This window comes from Ambystoma mexicanum, chromosome 2q (assembly GCF_040938575.1).
Source record: "Ambystoma mexicanum isolate Mex_15411 chromosome 2q, UKY_AmexF1_1, whole genome shotgun sequence".
NCBI classification, from domain to species: domain Eukaryota; kingdom Metazoa; phylum Chordata; class Amphibia; order Caudata; family Ambystomatidae; genus Ambystoma; species Ambystoma mexicanum.
In genome coordinates, this window is record NC_090924.1 from 877,489,061 (window position 1) to 877,507,080 (window position 18,020).

Below are 18,020 nucleotides of genomic sequence, written 5' to 3' on the forward strand. Positions count from 1 at the left end.
TTTGAATGACATGGTAAACGTCATTTAAGGCTTTTGAGTCTACTGTGTAATCACCCGTGATGGGGATGAGTATCTGGGTGTCATCAACATAATTTGTGTAGGTGACACCCATATAGTCAAGCACATCAAATAAGGGTTTAGTAAATACATTATAGAGGGTAGGGGATACACACGATCCTTGGGGGACTCCGCAAGGGACTGGTGCAGGGTCAGCAGAGGAGGTGGGCGAGAATACCCTCATCTGTCTGTTATCCAGGAAGGATTGAATCCAGTTTGTGGCCATATCGGAGAAATGAGCTGCGGTTTTCAGGTGGTGACAGAGGATTTGGTGATTAACCAGATCAAAGGCAGCAGATAAGTCTAATAGTAGTAACAGGGCTAGTTTACCTTTGTCTTTGAGATCCTCAATTTGGGTTTTGAGATCGAGGAGGGCTGTCTACGTACCGTGCTTAGGTCTGAAGCCGGATTGTCTCGTCCCTAATAGGTTGTTTGATTCCCGATAGTTCTGTATCTGAAGATAAGCTGCTTTATCTAGGATTTTTAGCAGAAATGGGACCGTTGTGATGGGCCTGTAATTGGTTGGAACCTCCGGGTCTAAGGTGGTTTTTTGTAGGAGAGGGATAACCCAAGCATCCTTCAGGTTATTGGGGACCACTCCCGATTGAAAGGAGGCGTTGATAAAAGTGGTGATAAAAGGAGCGAGGTCATGAGCCGAATCCTTAATGATCGGGGCTGGACAAGCGTCCCCTTGGCAGTTCGAAGGTTTTAAGTTACAGATGATTTTTTCAACCTCCAGAACGGTGAGCGGTGTGAAACTGAACGGCACCGGGGAGTCAGGAGTAGTTATTTTTGGTGGCCTGGTATTGCTAAATATAGGGGTGTGGAGGGTACTTTGTTTGGCGTTGATTTTGGATTGCAAGGTGGATATTTTGTTAAGAAGGGCATTTTGTATATTGTTGCACCAGGTGCTGGCCTTGGTGCACGTGTCCGGGGCAGGTGAGGGAGATTCTAACTCTTTGAGGATTTTAAATAATTCTCTAGTGTTCGATTCTGCCTGGGATATGCGTGAATTGTATGTCTCCTTTTTGGCTTGTAATATGGCCTCCTTATAATTAAGAGAGGTGATCAGAAGGGAGGCTTTATTAGCTGCGCTGGGGTGACTTTTCCAGAGGGCTTCAGCCTTGCGCTTTTCTTTGCGCAGAGCGTTGAGCTGCGGGGTGAACCAAGAGTTCAGATGGGACTGTTGTTTGGCTTTGCGGATCTTTAGTGGAGCTATGCTCTCAATGGCATTGGTCATTAGGCTGTTAAAAGTGTCTACTAAGACAGTGGGGTCCTTGTCCTTGTGCTGTGAAGCAAGAGTGTTCAAGCAAGGGAGGATAAGAGGAAGCAGTTTCTCCCTGGTGATATCTTTTTTTTATTTCTGGTAGGTATAGCGGGGGCTATGGTAGGTGTGGGCTGGGGGTTGGTGGCTGGCAGGAGGAAGGTAATAACATGATGCTCGGACTAGGCGCAGGCATCGTTGGAGATGACATTGGTGTTACAGTTAAGGTCGGCTAGCCAGTCGAGCGTTCTACCTTTGATGTGTGTAGGATCACGAATGCGCTGCTGGAAGCCTAGGTTGGAGAGGGTGGTGTCTACTTCAGTGGCCATGTGGTCCTTGGGATCTGAGAGGCCTAGGTTGAGGTCACCTAGTAGCAGTATCTGAGAGTTGGGCTTAGTGTTAGTCGACAGGGTGGAGGCAACATCATCAATGAATGAGCCCAGTGGTCTGTATATAAGGTGGAGTGTTGGTAGGAGAGAGCGATACTTTCACTGAAAGAGATTCTGCAGTACTAAGTTGTGTGTGGGGAGCAGCTCTCATAACGATTTTGTCGCTATGTATAAAAGCGACTCCTCCTCCTTTCGAAAAGTTGGATTGGCCGTCGTTTCTAATAATGGTATAACCCTTGGGTAGCAATAGAGCGAGGAGTGGGCCAGAGGCATCATGTAACCAAGTTTCGGTAATAGCTAGGAAGTCAAGGTTCTGGACAGTGATCAGGTCTGTGATGTAAAGGGCATGAGCCGTGAGGGATCTTGCATTGATAAGGGCTCCCTTTAGTGCCGAGATGAGTGAGGTGGAGAGTGGAGGACTAGGCGTTACGGTTGAGTTTGGCAGTGGAAGGGCAGAGCGATTGCGCAGAGTACAAGGTGGTCTGGGCAGTCTAGTTCTAAGTCTACTATTCCTTTGTTGTAGAGTACATGGAATGTTTGGAGTGGGTTTGGTAGCAAAGTGCTTGAGCCAAAGGGCTGGGTCATTGAGGTAGGGGTTCAATGGAGGGTCAGGATGGTAGAGCATGGTTGAAGGGAGAATGGGTTGGCTGTTATGGGAGGTCTTAGTGGTGCTTGCACAGTAACTGGCAGCAGTGCAGGCAGACAGTCCTAAAAAGACTAGGAGTATAAGGTCAATGCTGGCAAAGGTTCTTAGCTGCATGTCGCAGCTTGTATTTCTCAAGGGACAGAGGATGTAATTATATGGGCTCAAGACAAAGGGCATAGGGAGTTAAGGTGGCGCGAATAGGCAACCAACAGCAGTGCAAGTCAGGTCAATAGGCACAGTACAGGGACATCTAGATTCGAAATGGCATAATTAGGCAACCAACAGCAGTGCAAATCAGGTCAATATGCACAGTGCAGGGACATCTAGATTCGAAATGGCATAATTAGGCAACCAACAGCAGTGCAAATCCGGTCAATAGGCACAGTACAAAGGCATCTAGGTTTGAAGTGGCGCAAATTAGGCAACTAGCAGTAGTGCAAAACAGTTCACTAGGCACAATACAAGGCATCTAGATTCGAAATGGCATTGGACAGGATTACAGGTAACTCATGGGGGATGTAATGAGAAGCCTGAAGGAGAGGGGCAAATAAGAGATGCACAGCGTGCAGCAGTAGGTATATAACATGTGGTCCATAATAGTTATAGTTATGGCTGAGTGAGTGGCAAGGACGTCCAGCGAGGGTGAGTCAGGTGGTGAGATACGAAGTGTCCGAGTGGCACGGCACGTTAGGGGCATGGACAGCACACGTGTGTACAGCCGTGCGGGATGGTGGCGTTAATTAGGCAGGAGCGAAAGAGATGCGATATGAGATAGTCGGTTCTGGTCAGCAGATGGGGATATGCTTGTGGCAGCACCGGCTTACCTGGAGCAGAACGGGCAGAGTTCCTGACAGGCTCTGGACAGGCATTGATCCTTATGGAGAGGATCCTTCGGGAGAGGGCCGGCGTTCGCCTGCCGGCGTTTGGTTGGCTACTAGAGGTAGGTGAGAGCCAATCAGAACATGCGGGCAAATCGTGTGGCAGGAAGGAAGGTCGGGCTGGGTCCGGCGGCCATCTTGGGTAGGTAACACCTCGTGTGTTCCGATGGTGGCTCCAAGAGGGGCTTAGCAGGCGCTGAAATGCTCCGAAATGCGGCAGAATAGCATTTCTGGCCAGCGCAAGATTTGTATATCGTAAATCAGCACATTTCGTTGACGTGGAAGACGATCCGCGGGATGCCGATTCAATAAGCTAAATAGGCGAAGAGCCTACCTTGGTCCTGGGGGGCAATGCAGAGAGGCTGACCCACTGCTCCTGCAGCGGGAGGGCTCCTGCGCCTCCGGGGTCCTGGATGAAGTGGTCACCAGGCTCTGGACAGGCGTTGATCCTTACTTATTGCATCATAGCGCTCTTAATGCGCCAACATTTACCAGCAGGGCTCAACCAAGCCAGTTTGCAGCGCTGAAGCTCCGCATACCTAAGGGAGAAAAAAAAGAGACATTTTAAACAAAGAAAGGCATGCAGGATAGCAACAAAACTAAAGAACGGCAATAAGACCTACCTGAACAATATCAAACGGGCCAGTGTCAGTGAAGTAACTGGACCGCACTCGCCCATGAAAGACAACGCGCCCCTGCAAAGAAGGTAGGATGGAGAGCACGCCTAATTCTACCACAAGGTGAGGAGAGAGGGCGCCTGAGGGACTGAAATCATACAGGGGTGGAGGGAGGATACTTACCCCAGTCGGTCAGTCTTGAACACAGTCCTCCTGTATTTTCAGGCAGAAGCTTCCCCGCAGACCACATCAGGGCAAAGCTGAGAAGCATACCAGCGAGTAACCCAGCTGGGTGGCGTCCCTGTGGATACCAGGTGAGCGTAACAGAATGCGAAGCCTCCCATAACAAATCCACCTGGGCGCCATGGAGACATCAGAAATGGACCGATTGGCCCAATTACTAGGAGAGCTTCGTGCTGATGTTCATTCTGCCAGACAAGAGACTAATGCCCTCCGGAGAGACCTAATAGTGACCAAAGAACGCACTGAAGAGATTAGCAGGCAATAGTTGCAATCACAGGCAGGACAGACGCCTCTACCTGGAAGCAATCCAACGATTCAAAACCCCGCCATACCAACCACTCCGGTACAGATCACGTTACCTGGAACAGTGCCCCTGGCACCATCAGAAAGGTTCTCATGCGACCCACGGAAGTATGCAGCATTCATCAATCCGTGCCGCCTTCATTTTCTTTGTAGGCCTGGAGCATTTCCAAACGACCAACCTCGGGTAGCTTTTGTCTTATCATACCTGAATGGTAGTGCAGCAGATTGGTCGGTGCCGTTGGTAACCCATGACAATCCTCTATTACATGACTTTGGGGGGTTTCTGAGAGAAATGGAAAAACTTTTTGCTCGCCATACCCAGGAACAAGCAGTAGACAATGAACTTTTGTCCCTCCGACAGGGGAATCAGGACTTGTTAACGTACATTGCTACCTTCAACAGAATGGTTGCCGAAGCTAGGTGGCCAGAAAACAAAAGAACCACGTTATTCCATCGAGGCTTACAAGGAGAATTAAAGGATGTCTTAGCCCAGGTGGTTGATCCACCCAGAGACTGTGCAGAATTCATAAATCTGGTCGTGCAGCTAGACCACCGGTTGCAGGACCGAATGGCAGACCGGTCTAAGACGGACCCTCAGACCGTGTATGTTCGACCAAGGGAAAACACACCCCGTGTACCTGAAAATGATGTAGAACCCATGCAGATTGGAGGGATACGGCCTCCATTAACAAAACAAGAATGGGACAAAAGAAGACAACAGCTTTGTTTGTATTGTGGGAAACCAGGACATTTCCTGAAGGACTGTCCAGTAAAACCCCCAAGAAGAACAGTCGGGGCCACAGAGAAGGATGAAGCTAAGGAATCGGAAAACTACCAAGCTCGACAAACGTAGAGGTCAATTTGTCGAGTGAGAAGAAAGAGTTGCTGACCTCGCACTTTGCAATACCAGTGATCTTAATTAACCACCAACAGTCGTCAAGAATGCATGCCGTTGAAGCATACATCGATAGCGGAGCAGTTGGAAATTATATTGATCAAGAACTGGCAGCAGAGATGGGGCTTCCTTTTTGTTCTAAGCCAACTATGGACAAGGTAACCATCGTGGATGGGACAGAAATCGCTTCAGGACCAGTAACCCAGTGCACAGCCAGGGTAACCTTGCTGTGCCAGGATGGACATCGGGAGTCTATTTCATTCGATCTCATCAAGGCACCTCAGTTCAGGATAATACTAGGGAAGCCATGGTTGGTTGCTCACAACCCTATGATAGACTGGCGGGCACGAAAATTAACCTTCCCCGGTGATTGCTCCCCTGCCTGCTATTACCAAGAGGAGAAACCCGACATCTGTATCCCCATGACTCCCGGAGCGACAGTATCAACCCTGGGAGCAACTAATACCTTGGCAAGTGAATACCATGATTTCCAGGATGTTTTCTGAAAGGACCAAGCCAATACATTGCTGCCGCACAGGCCCTATGACTGTCAGATCGACCTTGTTCTTGGTGCACAAATCCCTTGCGGCAGGATTTACGCTCTCACAGAACCAGAAAACCTTCATTTGAAATCCTATTTAGACGAGTACCTTGCAAACGGATTTATCTGTCCTTCGAAGTCCCCTGCAGCCAGTCCTTTGTTCTTCGTACCGAAAAAGGGAGACTTGAGAACCTGTATTGACTACTGCGCATTGAACCAGATCACCGTGAAGAACCGCTACCCCTTGCCACTTATCCCTGAGATGCTAGACCAAGTTAAAGATGCCCAGATTTATAACAAATTGGACCTTCGAGGAGCCAGACCTGGTCCGAGTCAGAAAAGGAGATGAATGGAAAACCGACTTCCGTACGAAGTACGGCTTGTTTGAATATCAAGTCATGCCCTTCGGGTTATGCAACGCTCCTGCGGCATTCCAATATTTCATGAATGACGTCTTAAGGGAGTTAATTGATGTGTGCGCCTTAGTGCACATAGACGACATCTTAGTATACTCAGCCTCGGAACAAGATCATGTCAGGCACGTTCGTTCAGTCCTCACCAAGCTCCGTCAACATCGTTTGTTTGCAAAGCTTGAAAAATGCTTTTTTCAAGACACCGAAGTAGAATTTCTTGGTTTTATCCTTACTCCAGGAGGCATTAGAATGGACGTGCACAAGGTAGATGCCATTCGAAAATGGCCTTCACTGACGTCTCTGAAAGGGGTACAAAGCATGCTGGGCTTTGCAAACTTCTACTGCCTGTTCATCCCAGACTTCTCTCAGGTTGTGCACCCAATCATAGTACTATTATGACAAAACAATAAAAAGTTTGCTTGGACTGAAAAAGCAGAAGAAGCCTTTCAGGAACTTAAACAAAGGTTTACCTCCGCTCCAATCCTGCAACATCCTCGTCCAGACCTCCCTTATGTCGTTGAAACTGATGCGTTCAGTCTCGCAATGGGGGCTGTCCTTTCACAGAGAGACCCGGAAACCGGCCAGCTAGATCCTGTGGCCTTCTGGTCGAAAAAGTTCTCACCTCCAGAGATTAATTATGCCATCACGGACAAGGAACTCATGGCTATTAAATCCGCCTTTAAAGCCTGGAGGCACTACCTTCTGGGGGCCAGACATACCATTACAGTCATCACAGACCACCGAAACCTGCAATATCTCAAAACAGCCAAGGCCCATACCTCGCGCCAATTATGGTGGGCCCTTTTCTTCGCTGAATATGATTATGTAATCACATTTTGACCAGGAGTCAGAAACGTAAAGGCGGATGCCTTATCTCGCATGGGCATAGATGAAATAGTATATACAACTCCATACCCGGTACCTATTATACCTGAAGACAAACTCTTGGGTATCACGACAGCCTTAACACAAGCAGAACTACGAAAAGAAATCCAATGGACAATGAATCCTGATGCCTACCTCGTATGGCAAACTCAAGGAGAACAATATACGATCAAGGACCATCTACCCTTTTTTAGGGATCGCCTATATGTACCCAAGAAGGAATTACAACAGCATATTATTTCAAACTATCATGATTCACTGATTGAAGGGCATCCTGGGATCACCAAAACCCCAGCTAAGGTGAAAGAGAACTTTTGGTGGCCTACCTGGCGTAAGGACATCATTCCGTATATTCAGTCCTGCGGTGTCTGCGCACAAAATAAATCACAGAAACAAAAACCATCTGGTCTCCTACAACCATTAGACATTCCTCCAGTTCCATGGCACACTCTTTCCCTTGACTTCATCACTGATCTACCTCCAAGCCAAGGGTTCAACACCAACCTTGTAGTTGTGGACTTATTCTCGAATATGGCCCATTTTATTCCTCTCAAAGGCCTCCCAGACGCAGCCACTTTAGCAAAAGCGTTCCTGGAGGGCGTGGTTAAGCTACATGTCTTCCCTTCAGTTCTGGTCTCTGATCGAGGCAGCCAGTTTGTTTCAAACCTCTGGAAAAAATGTTGTGCAATGGCGCAGATCAACGTTCGGCTATCTACCAGTCACCATCCCCAAACGGACGGCCAAATTGAGAGAACCAATCAGACACTCGAGCAATATTTACGGTGCATGCTGCACCAAGAACAAAGGAATTGGAAAGACCTACTATGGATAGCCGAATATGCATATAACAATTCTTTGCATTCAAGCACCGGACAAACGCCCTTCTATACCCTTTATGGCAGACATCCACGTACCTCTGAACTAGACCATCCAGCCAGCTTAGAAATGCCAGCGGTAAAGACTCTACACACAACCATTACTCGGGCTTTCAAAAGGGCAAAGGAACACCTTATTCATGCCAAAGAAAAACAAGAGATTTGCCGACCAACGCTGGAAAAAGGCCCCTGATTATCAAGTAGGAGACAAAGTTTGGTTAGCCGCTAACTTCGTACCCATCAAAGGAACCCGGACCTTTCATCCCAGATTCTTAGGACCCTATACCATTAAGGCAATTAATAACCCAGCAGCCGTGAAACTGGATTTACCACCTAATCTACACATTCACCCGGTATTCCATGTGTCCCTCCTGAAACCAATGCAACACGGCACACGGATTGGGACACCACCTAATCCCATACTTGTTGACGGAGAACCATAATTCGAAGTCAAAGATATCTTGGACTCTAAATACTCTAGGACCAAGCTATATTATCTTGTTGATTGGAAAGGATTTGGACCACAAGATAGATCCTGGGAGCCCAGTGAGAATATCCAGGCACCACGTATAATCAGGAAATCCCATGGGAACTTCCCAACCAAACCTGGGCCAGACAGAAGGCACACCATGGGAGGGGCCTTAGGGGGGAGTGCTGTCACAACCCTCGCCCAAAACCCCCTCTGGCAAACCCATTGGCCAGGTGGAGTCAGGACTCGGGCCTCTAGAGCCTGGCACCCTCTTCAAAAGCCCTCATGGGGCCAGTCCTGGTGCCTATGGCGCCAGGCTCATAAACCATGAATAAACAATGTGGTTGGGAACTACTTTATTATTGTCAGCCAACATGGAGGCATCCACATAGCTTGGTTCCTAAGAACCAAGCTATGCGGTCTAGTGTTTTGGGTGTGGTAGCCTAGGGACTACTTTTCCTGGACTATTTTATTGGGGCTATTTAAACCACACCCGAGCAAGACAACACGCTTTGCGTTACTTTGCATCTTGCAACGTAACGCTTGCCGTGTCCAGCTATTCCCTCGAACCTCGGAGAAGCAGAACCTGCAAGGAGACAGAAGGAACATCATTAGCAGCATCATCTCACCTGCAGTCTTCATCTTTAGACACTCGCAGCTACTGAGAACAGCTTCCTCGAACCTGCACGCCTCCCGGACAGAACAACCTAAAAGAGGAAGATAGAGGCAACATTAAAGAAAGCAGTAGAGACATTCACAAATTACAAACTGCTCAAAAGGCTTACCTGGCTGGTCGCCTCTCGGCTGGCACCACTCCGGACATTCCACTCGCCCTGAAGAACACTGCGACCTACAAGGAAGCAAAACACAGGTTAGCAAAGACAAGACTTCGCAGATTTGTGCATATCGCATACTTGTCGTATCATAGCGCTCCTAATGCACCAACATTTACCAGCGGGGCTCATCCAAGCCAGATTGCCGTGCTGAAGCTCCGCATACCTAAGGGAGAAAAAAGATACATTTTAAACAAAGAAAGGCATGCAGGATAGCAACAAAACTAAAGAACAGCAATAAGACCTACCTGAACAATATCAAACGGGCCGACGTAAGTGAAGTAACTGGACCGCACTCGCCCATGAAAGACAACGCGCCCCTGCAAAGAACGCAGGACGGAGAGCACGCCTAATTCTACCATACAGGTGAGGAGAGGGCGCCAGAGGGACTGAAATCATACAGGGGTGGAGGGAGGATACTTACCCCAGTCGGTCAGTCTTGAACACAGCCCTCCTGTATTTTCAGGCAGAACCTTCCCCGCAGACCACATCAGGGCAAAGCTGAGAAGCATACCAGCGAGTATCCCAGCTGGGTGGCGTCCCTGTTGATACCAGGTGAGTGTAACACCTCCCCTTCCCCCAGAAGCTCACCGTCTCCAGAGCCCTTGTCCTCTCTAAGCTGGACTACTGTAACAGCCTCTGTCTAAATCTGCCTGCCTCCACGCTCCGCAACTTATCCAGAACAGGACTGCGAGACTTGTCCTTGGCCTCAAGCCCAGGGATTGTATCTCTCCAGGACTGAAATCTCTGCACTGGCTCCCAGTGGCTGCGAGGATTAAGTTCAAACCCCTCTGCATTGTACACAAGGCCTTCTGGGGTCGCACTACCTTCAACTCTCTCTTCCTAAATATCTTCCCTCTCGAGCTCTTCGCTCATCTGCCTCCAACACCCTTAGGGTCAGTCGCTTCTCAAAGCAACAAGTTGGTGGCAGATCACTCTCTTCGGCAGGGGCCTCTCTCTGGAACTGCCTTCCTGCCTCCCTGAAACTCGAGGAGAACCATCTCCGGTTCTGGAAACACCTCAAAACCTTCCTCTTTGATTCTGCTTTCTCTCCTCCCCTCCCTTGCTGAATTCCTGACTGAAATTGCACTGGTTTACCTGGCCACCCTTCTGATCTCTGGCCCAGGCCCTGTCAATTACCCACCTGCACTGCCTCCCTGGCAACCCCTGCACTTGGACTGTTTTTCTGTATCCCTTCAGCCCCCCTACCAGCACTTACGTCTGCACTTCCCTGCCTGCACTGGCCACTAACTGGCTGTTTTATGTGTCTTATTATTCCACTTCCCATGTACTGCACTTTCCCTTCCCCCCTCCCCCTGCGCACATGCCTTTCCCCCCTTCCCATGCACTTTTCCTTTCTCCCCCTTCCCTTGCACTTGTGCGATCTGCATGACACCTGGCCTAGTAGGATCGTTGTCTGTCCTACCTTTGTCCCCCCCCTTGCCTCGTCACGCCTTGAAACACTTGTGTATAGGCGCGTTATAAATGCCATATCATTTAACTGGTACTAGCGCCATAATACCTTTGGGTCTTGGGCGCTTAAATATGTAATAAATAAAGAGGCATCATTAAGTCAAGGAAAATAATTAACTAAATAAATCAAGTAATGCTAACACGGTTAAGGCTGAGGAACGAAGTGTTTCAATGATAAAGTGGACAAAAAATATATAGCACCAATCTGGCAGTCTGCTCAAGGTGGTGCTGGTGGTGTGGATGGGCCTGCATGCCAATTATGCCAGCAGTGTGTAGAAAATAACACGTGTTACGCTGCCAAGGAGCACAGTGTGGAAAAGGTAGTTCAGGAGAACTACAAAAATGAATGCAGGTAAGTAATGTGCCTAAGGGGCAAAAGGCCCAATACATGCACAGTAAAACGGTCAACTACAATTCCGGTCAATTTAATGTAACACCGTCTACGCAATGTAAGCAGCCTACAGTATAAAATGGCCTTGTAATATGTCAGTAAAGGTGAAACCTCTTGAACATTGCAGTTACCTTCCCTTTTCCCATCTTGCTTTAAAACTCACTGAGCTCAAACAAACTCATGAGGGAGGCCAAAACAAAATCGTTTGCTGGATAAAAACGGGAATTATGTATAAGGAGCACAGTGAAATAGTCAAACAGCTATCCACAATGCCAGCCTATATGCTAAGGCATTCCCCTCTGCATTGGTTATGCAAAGATCTTTCTTTGGCACCATAATTCATATTATCTGGTCACCACCAACAATAAACGGATGACTGCCTCTGATGCCCCTCTATCCCTTATCGCCTGTCCTTGTAGTGCCACCCCCTTGCCATTATGTACAACTCTAAAGTCAATTACTTACAAACATACATTTGATTTGGCGCGGAATCCCTGCCCTGCTCCTGTTCCCCTCAACCTTAATACAAACCAGAACTACCACTAAAGGTCTAACATTAGTGCCCCCCTTGGTTTATGGCCTGGTTCCTCTGGCTCTGAAAAAAAGCAAATTTTGAACAGGGGTCTTCATTCCAATTATGTAAACTTCTCTATGTCCCCCTCGTACTAAAATCATGGAACCCCAAGTGAGTTCAGCCTAAGGGATCCCACCGCACCATGGGAACTGATTCTGTGCTGGACATTCCTGGACTGCTGCATGGCCAAAGATGTTGCCTGTCATTACTGCCAAACCTTTAGACCCTAAAGTAGTAGGGTAGTCTGGGGTGTTTGTCCGATTGGGTGTGCCTGGTCTGGCCCCCGTTACCTCTCGGGCGTGCCCAAGAGATTTCTCATGCTGCTGCTTTGTCGTCACTGATATTTAATCCCTCTATCTGGCTACCCTTTTCCAATCCTGTGGCTTCTGGTTAATTTTCTATGTTAATGATATGCTAATCCTTTTGCAACTGATTGATCAACTGAATACACTTGTGTAGCGCAGCCTAAACTTTGAGAGGTTTTTCGGAACCTACCTGCTATTGGAAATAGAAGGTTATAAGGTGTTCAATGTATTCCGCATAACCAAGGCCTGTACAGCAAAGTTTAAACTGCGGAATTCATAATACACAAGTGGAGCTTCTCAGTGAGTGAGATGGAAAATAGCAGTCTAGTCAATGTTAAATTGAAAAAACGATTGCTCCCCACAGTGAGTTGTGATTTCCGGGGCACATCTGCATCTAAGATGAATCCCAGGTTTTTAACCTTATTGCTAATAGCTAAAGGGTGTCCAAACAATTGACTCAATGGTATTTTGAAGCAGTTTCCTCCTCCCGGCCCAGAATTGAATGACCTCTGTCTCTGAACTGTTAGGCGGTAGGTGATTGTCTCTCAACTTCTAGATCATTGAGCACTGGAGCAAAGGCACCTGCCCCTCCCGATACCTCAACATGCACCCGAGTATAGTCTGCATATGATTGCATCCTTACTGAGAATGAACATAAAAGCTGAAAGACAAGTGTCTGTTGAAAAGGACCCGAGAGTGTGGTAAGGACCCTGTGGTATCCCACAGGTCACCTTAGTAGAGCAGGGGGGCCAAATGGACTCTGCCATGCATCTGTTAGGAATTATTCAAACCGTAGGTGGGGAGGACAGTAATCGATGCTGTGTGGAAGAGGACCGCGTGGCTCACCATACCAAATACAGCAGATGGATTAAGCATGACCAACAGAACCCTGCTGCCCTGATTCACAACTGACAATGATTCATCCAACACATTCTAGCGGGCCATCTCTGTTCCATGGCTTGCGTGAAAGCCAGAACGAAGAGGGGAAAGAGGATGGTGTCGATAAGAGTGTAGTTGGCCTTTACTACTTTCTTGATAACCTTAGAGACAAGAGGGAAGTTCAGGATAGCTTTAAATATGCTGGTATAGAGGCATCAAGGGAGATTTTGTTTAACTTCTTTCAAGGGTATTCGTTAATGAGCAGGGTACTAATCGGGCATGGAAGCTGGCTTTCATCAGATGTGGGAAATAGAAAGAAAGCATTGGAAAGTTGTAGAACTAACTAATCTGGTCAGTGCAGTGTCTGAATTTGTAGGCTTTATCTAAATTATAAGGTCCTGCATCAAGGTCTCGGGAGGATAGCACAGGGGCAATGCGCTTGCCTTGGAAGCAAGACGATGCGGAGCAACACAGGTTCACGCTTAGAAACCTCTGGGTATTAAGGTTGTGGAGAGGGTGGGAGGTTCAATTATGGAAAGCACAATGTGTCTTGCTCAGGAACAATAGATGGAGGAGAAAATGTTTGGGCATAATCCTGGCATTTATCAGTCACAACCCTAGTGTTAAATGTGTTTTTTTTTTACTAGTCAAGAAAAGGTTAAGTGGTTGACCTTGTATCAATTTGTTTGCCTCCTGAATTCCTATTTTATTATTTTTCCCGTTTTTAGCAGCTTGAACGTAATGAAGTTTGTTTCGGGTAGCTCAAGATCCTTGCCACAATGCTCTTTCCTTTTTTTGGCCTCAGAGTTAAACAAGAGAGCAATAGGTTTGTTTTCTAACCGGTTTTCTATGGGAACGTACATGACGTTGGCAAGCTCTTCTTTGTAGATCATGATTTTAAAGAAATCATGGAGTCCTCAAACCCATGGTGGCGGCTTCAGTATCCAACACTTTGGGTCTAAAAGGATGTCAGCTTTTTTCTTTCAATGGTGGAAGAGGGGGAAGTGGAACAAAAAATAAAATGAGGAAGAAGTGCTGAGACAAAATAGTGGACAAGAGTGAGCAGTAGCTTTGTATTTTGGAGACTGCACAGAGACTAATGTTGGATTAATGGGAAATTATTGGTTGATCAGAAAAGTGACAAAATGGAGGTGCATGTAGCCAGAACCTTTGCCTGCCTCCTTGTGGGCAACCAGTGCGTGCGCCACTTTTTCCTGTCAATAGAGCATTTTCATTGGTTACAGACCAATAGTGAGCTTACTCAATACAAGTTGGTGTAATTTGGCCATCTCTAACATCATTCTCCCGGTTTCATCCATCTTCGTTCACCAGTGGAGTGTGCCATAATTTTCTCTGGTCTGGACTAACAAGGGTGTTTTCTTTATGTGGGCTTCTCCCATTATCTCTTCGACACCTGCAGTGCATCGGCCACTGATCACGAAGGCCTTTAGTTATGAACATGTAAATCAATCTCTTACTAGCTCCCCATCAAGGATGGATGTTTCCTTGTAGAGCTTTTTTAATTTTTTTTACTTTTTTTAGATTGGTTTGTACATACAACAGTTAACAAACCACTTTCCTTGCAACCCTGCACACGGTAGCGGAAGTGTCTTTCTGCTTGATTTTCTAAGCGCACGTTTCAGTTGATCAATTCTCGTGTCTCCTTGCATCCTGCGGGTGTCTAGGCGCTTCTTCCTGGAAGAGGGTTCAGAGCACCAGTCCGCATCTCTGTGGTTCTCAGCGGGTGGCAGCCTATATTGTGCTCTCACACAGCCCCTTCATTCATGCTTACAGTCCCTTGGTAACTCGAGATCTCCAAGTCATTCTCAGCTGTAGGTGCGAATAACTCCTGCACCACCGTGTTCCATGCCAGTATTTTCTCGCTGCTTTCGTGTGCTCCTCTTTGTACCGATGTAGTCCATACTACTGTTTCTGCTTGTCTATGCTGCCTATGTTGATTTGAAAGTATTCCTCTATGGTCCCCTGCATATGTTCCTGGAATTCGCTGTCCAGCAGCGCTTCTGCCGCAGTTGCCACGTTGGTATAGGGGCTCTTATTTGTGTATCTCCATGTTGCCAGCAGCGGGGCTTGGTCCGAGAGGGTTCTGGCTTTAAATTCTATATCTGTAAATTCACCCAGGGTTTCCGGCCCTGTGAAGATGTAGTCTATTCGTGTATGCATGCCATGTGGGGGCACTGTAGTGGGAGTATCTGCGTGTATCATTGTGTGTTGCTCGGCAGATGTCCTCCAGCTCCAATTGTACACTCATTCCGATGCAAACGCTCTTAAAACAGTTGAAGTCTCCTCCCCAGATGTATGTTGCTACTCTGTATGGGGATAGCTGGGGGGGGGCAGTGTCTCAAAGAATCCTATGACATTGTGATTTGGAGCATACATATTCACTAGGCACACCTCTCTGTTTTGTGATTTGGAGCATACGTATTCACTAGGCACACCTCTCTGTTTTCTAGCAGTCCGTGCACTATCACCAGCCTGCCCTCCTTATCTTGCTCCACTGCTATAAACTGGAAAGGGACATCCGGGGCTACCCACGTTAGTACCCCCTGGCATAGTTGGAGTAGGTTGATCTGTATATTCCCCCCTCCCCACACTTTCTCACTATCTTGGGTGGTTTGTCCTTTGTCAGATACGTTTCTTGTAGCAGTGCCCCTTATATCTTTAGTCTGTTTAGCCTTGCGTACACTCTCAGCCTTTTGACGTAGTTGTTCAATCCTCGTGCATTCCACGTGGCCATACTAAGTTCTTCTGGTCTCCCCATGGATTCTTTTGTTGTGACCCGTCTCTTCCCACGGCTCCCAATAAAGGAAAGGATCGTATTCAAAGCCCTGACACTGACCCACAAGTGCATTCACTTCACTGCTCCTGCTTACCTTTCTCAAAGGATCCACCCTGTCTCCACCACCAGGCCAACCAGATCCCCGTACACCAACATGCTCTCTGTGCCACTAGTAAAAAGAGTAAAAGCGGGTGGATCCAGCTTCCCCTACCTCGCGCCCACCCTCTGGAATGCCCTACCTCCCACCATCCGTGGCGAGGACTCCCTCACCACCTTCCGCAAAACACTGAAAACTACCCTCTTCACATAAGGACCGACACATCAGCACAAATACTTATCATTTATGTTTGTAATTTACGCCCAAATGCAATATTTGTAACAACAGTATGATTTCCTGTACTACTCATAATGTGTCAACAATCGCTATGATATGTACCATGTAACTAAGTTATTGCAAGTAACAGCGCCTCAATGCCCCTGGGCTGCTTGCGCGCTATATAAATTTAAATAAATAAATGGGCCTGTTCTTTCCACACATCTGTGCTCAAGACTGCGTCTGTCTGGTTCTTTGCTTTTGCACCCTATGCTTCGGTCACTGCTTCCTTGTTGCCTTTGGCCGCTCCGTCAAGGGAGCCGATGTGCTTCCCTATGCGTCTCATTCGTATCATGTAGTGCCCCTCTTCTCTTTGTGTCTGTGTGCCTGCAAGCTACTTCCATAAGCGGGTGCGTTCTCCTGCTCTCGTTCCAACTTTCAAACAATGAACGTGAACTTTTAACAAACGCCCAGCCACCCTCCCCCTGCTCAAGCTCCATTGCTTTTCTCGCATGTCCCAGTTTCCTGGGAATTGCTCGCCGCAGCGCAATACCTTTTAACTGGCATCATTAACTTTTTGGCGTTCCGTGGGGTAATTTGCCGTGACAGCTCTTGAGGCGGCCTCAGTGTTGCTCTTCCTTTGTTTCCCACCATATAATCAATCTGGTCTTAGTTCTACATATGTCTCTGTCTTCCTTGGCCATGCTTGTTTGTTAATGGTGGCGCGTTTCCGTTGTTGTTAATGTTTCTAGCTACAAGTTGAGGTGTGCCTTGCTTGTCGATCCAAGCATATGCTTCTTCAGTGTTTTAAAAAAAGTAGCATCTGCCGTTGTGCAGCACCTTCAGTTTGGCAGGGTATAACAGCATGTATCGCAGATTTGCTTTCCTGAAGTGCTCTTCGAACTGTGCTCTTTCTCTCTGAATTAGTATAGTATAATCTGGATAGATTGCTAGGCCTGAGGAGTTTCTGATGATCGCTCCGCTATCTCTCAAGAATGCAAGTATCTTTTCTCAATCCTTGTAATTAATGATTTTGGTTATTGTGGGGCTCCTGTTTTCAATTTTTCTTTTTTTTTTTTACCAGGGCTCTATGGGCTCTTTCCACTGCAAAGGCTTGCAACAGTTTCTCCACTCCCACCTCTTGCAGCAGTAGATTTTCTACGTAGTTCGTGAGGTCTCTGCACTCTTCTCCCTCCAGTAAGCCGACAATGCGTATATTGTAGCATTGGGCTCTGCCCTCTGAGTCCTCGGCTCTGTTCTCCAAGGTTCTTATTCTTCCGAGCATGTCTGTAATTTGGGACTGAGCTCCTGCAATGCCGTTGGTGCTATCCTTCACTTGTAGCTATGCTGTACTCATTCTGTCCGCCAGGGCCCTGATGTTTTGTCGCAGCAGTCCCACATCCACAATTGCCACATCCATTTTGTGCTTGAGTGACATTTTCAATGCTGCTATCGCCTCTTGGTTGGTACCGTCTTTCTGGCCCCTGTTTGCTGGTCCGGTCCCATTGCACTCGCATTTGTTGAAGTATGTGGGCCGGTCTCATACTTGCGGGCATAGGACTTCATGCTGGTCTGCTTCCCCTTTCCACCACACTGCTTGTCTGGCATATCGCTAGTCTTTTAATTATGTGTCTTAATTCAATCGTTGACGCCCCTTCTGAGCCAGTGTAAATTAGTTCAGGTTGGTTCTGAATTCTTATGGATAGCTAGGGTGTTATGCTGATCTCAGGGCTCTTCACCCCTGTTCGCCTCTTCTTCAGTTAACCAGGTCGCACTGTCGTGCTCTGTAAATCAGGGGCTCAAGCTGTTCTTCCTAGCTTGTTAGCCTGGTCAGTTCACCTATGCTGCACTCCATACTCACTTGCGATGTGTCCTGGGCCATTCTTGCCCCCTTTCCAGTGCTTGGGTAGATAGTCTGTCCTTTCTTATGATGCCATTGAGCCGCTATCCTGGAGCAGCCGATGCCACTCCTATTTACAT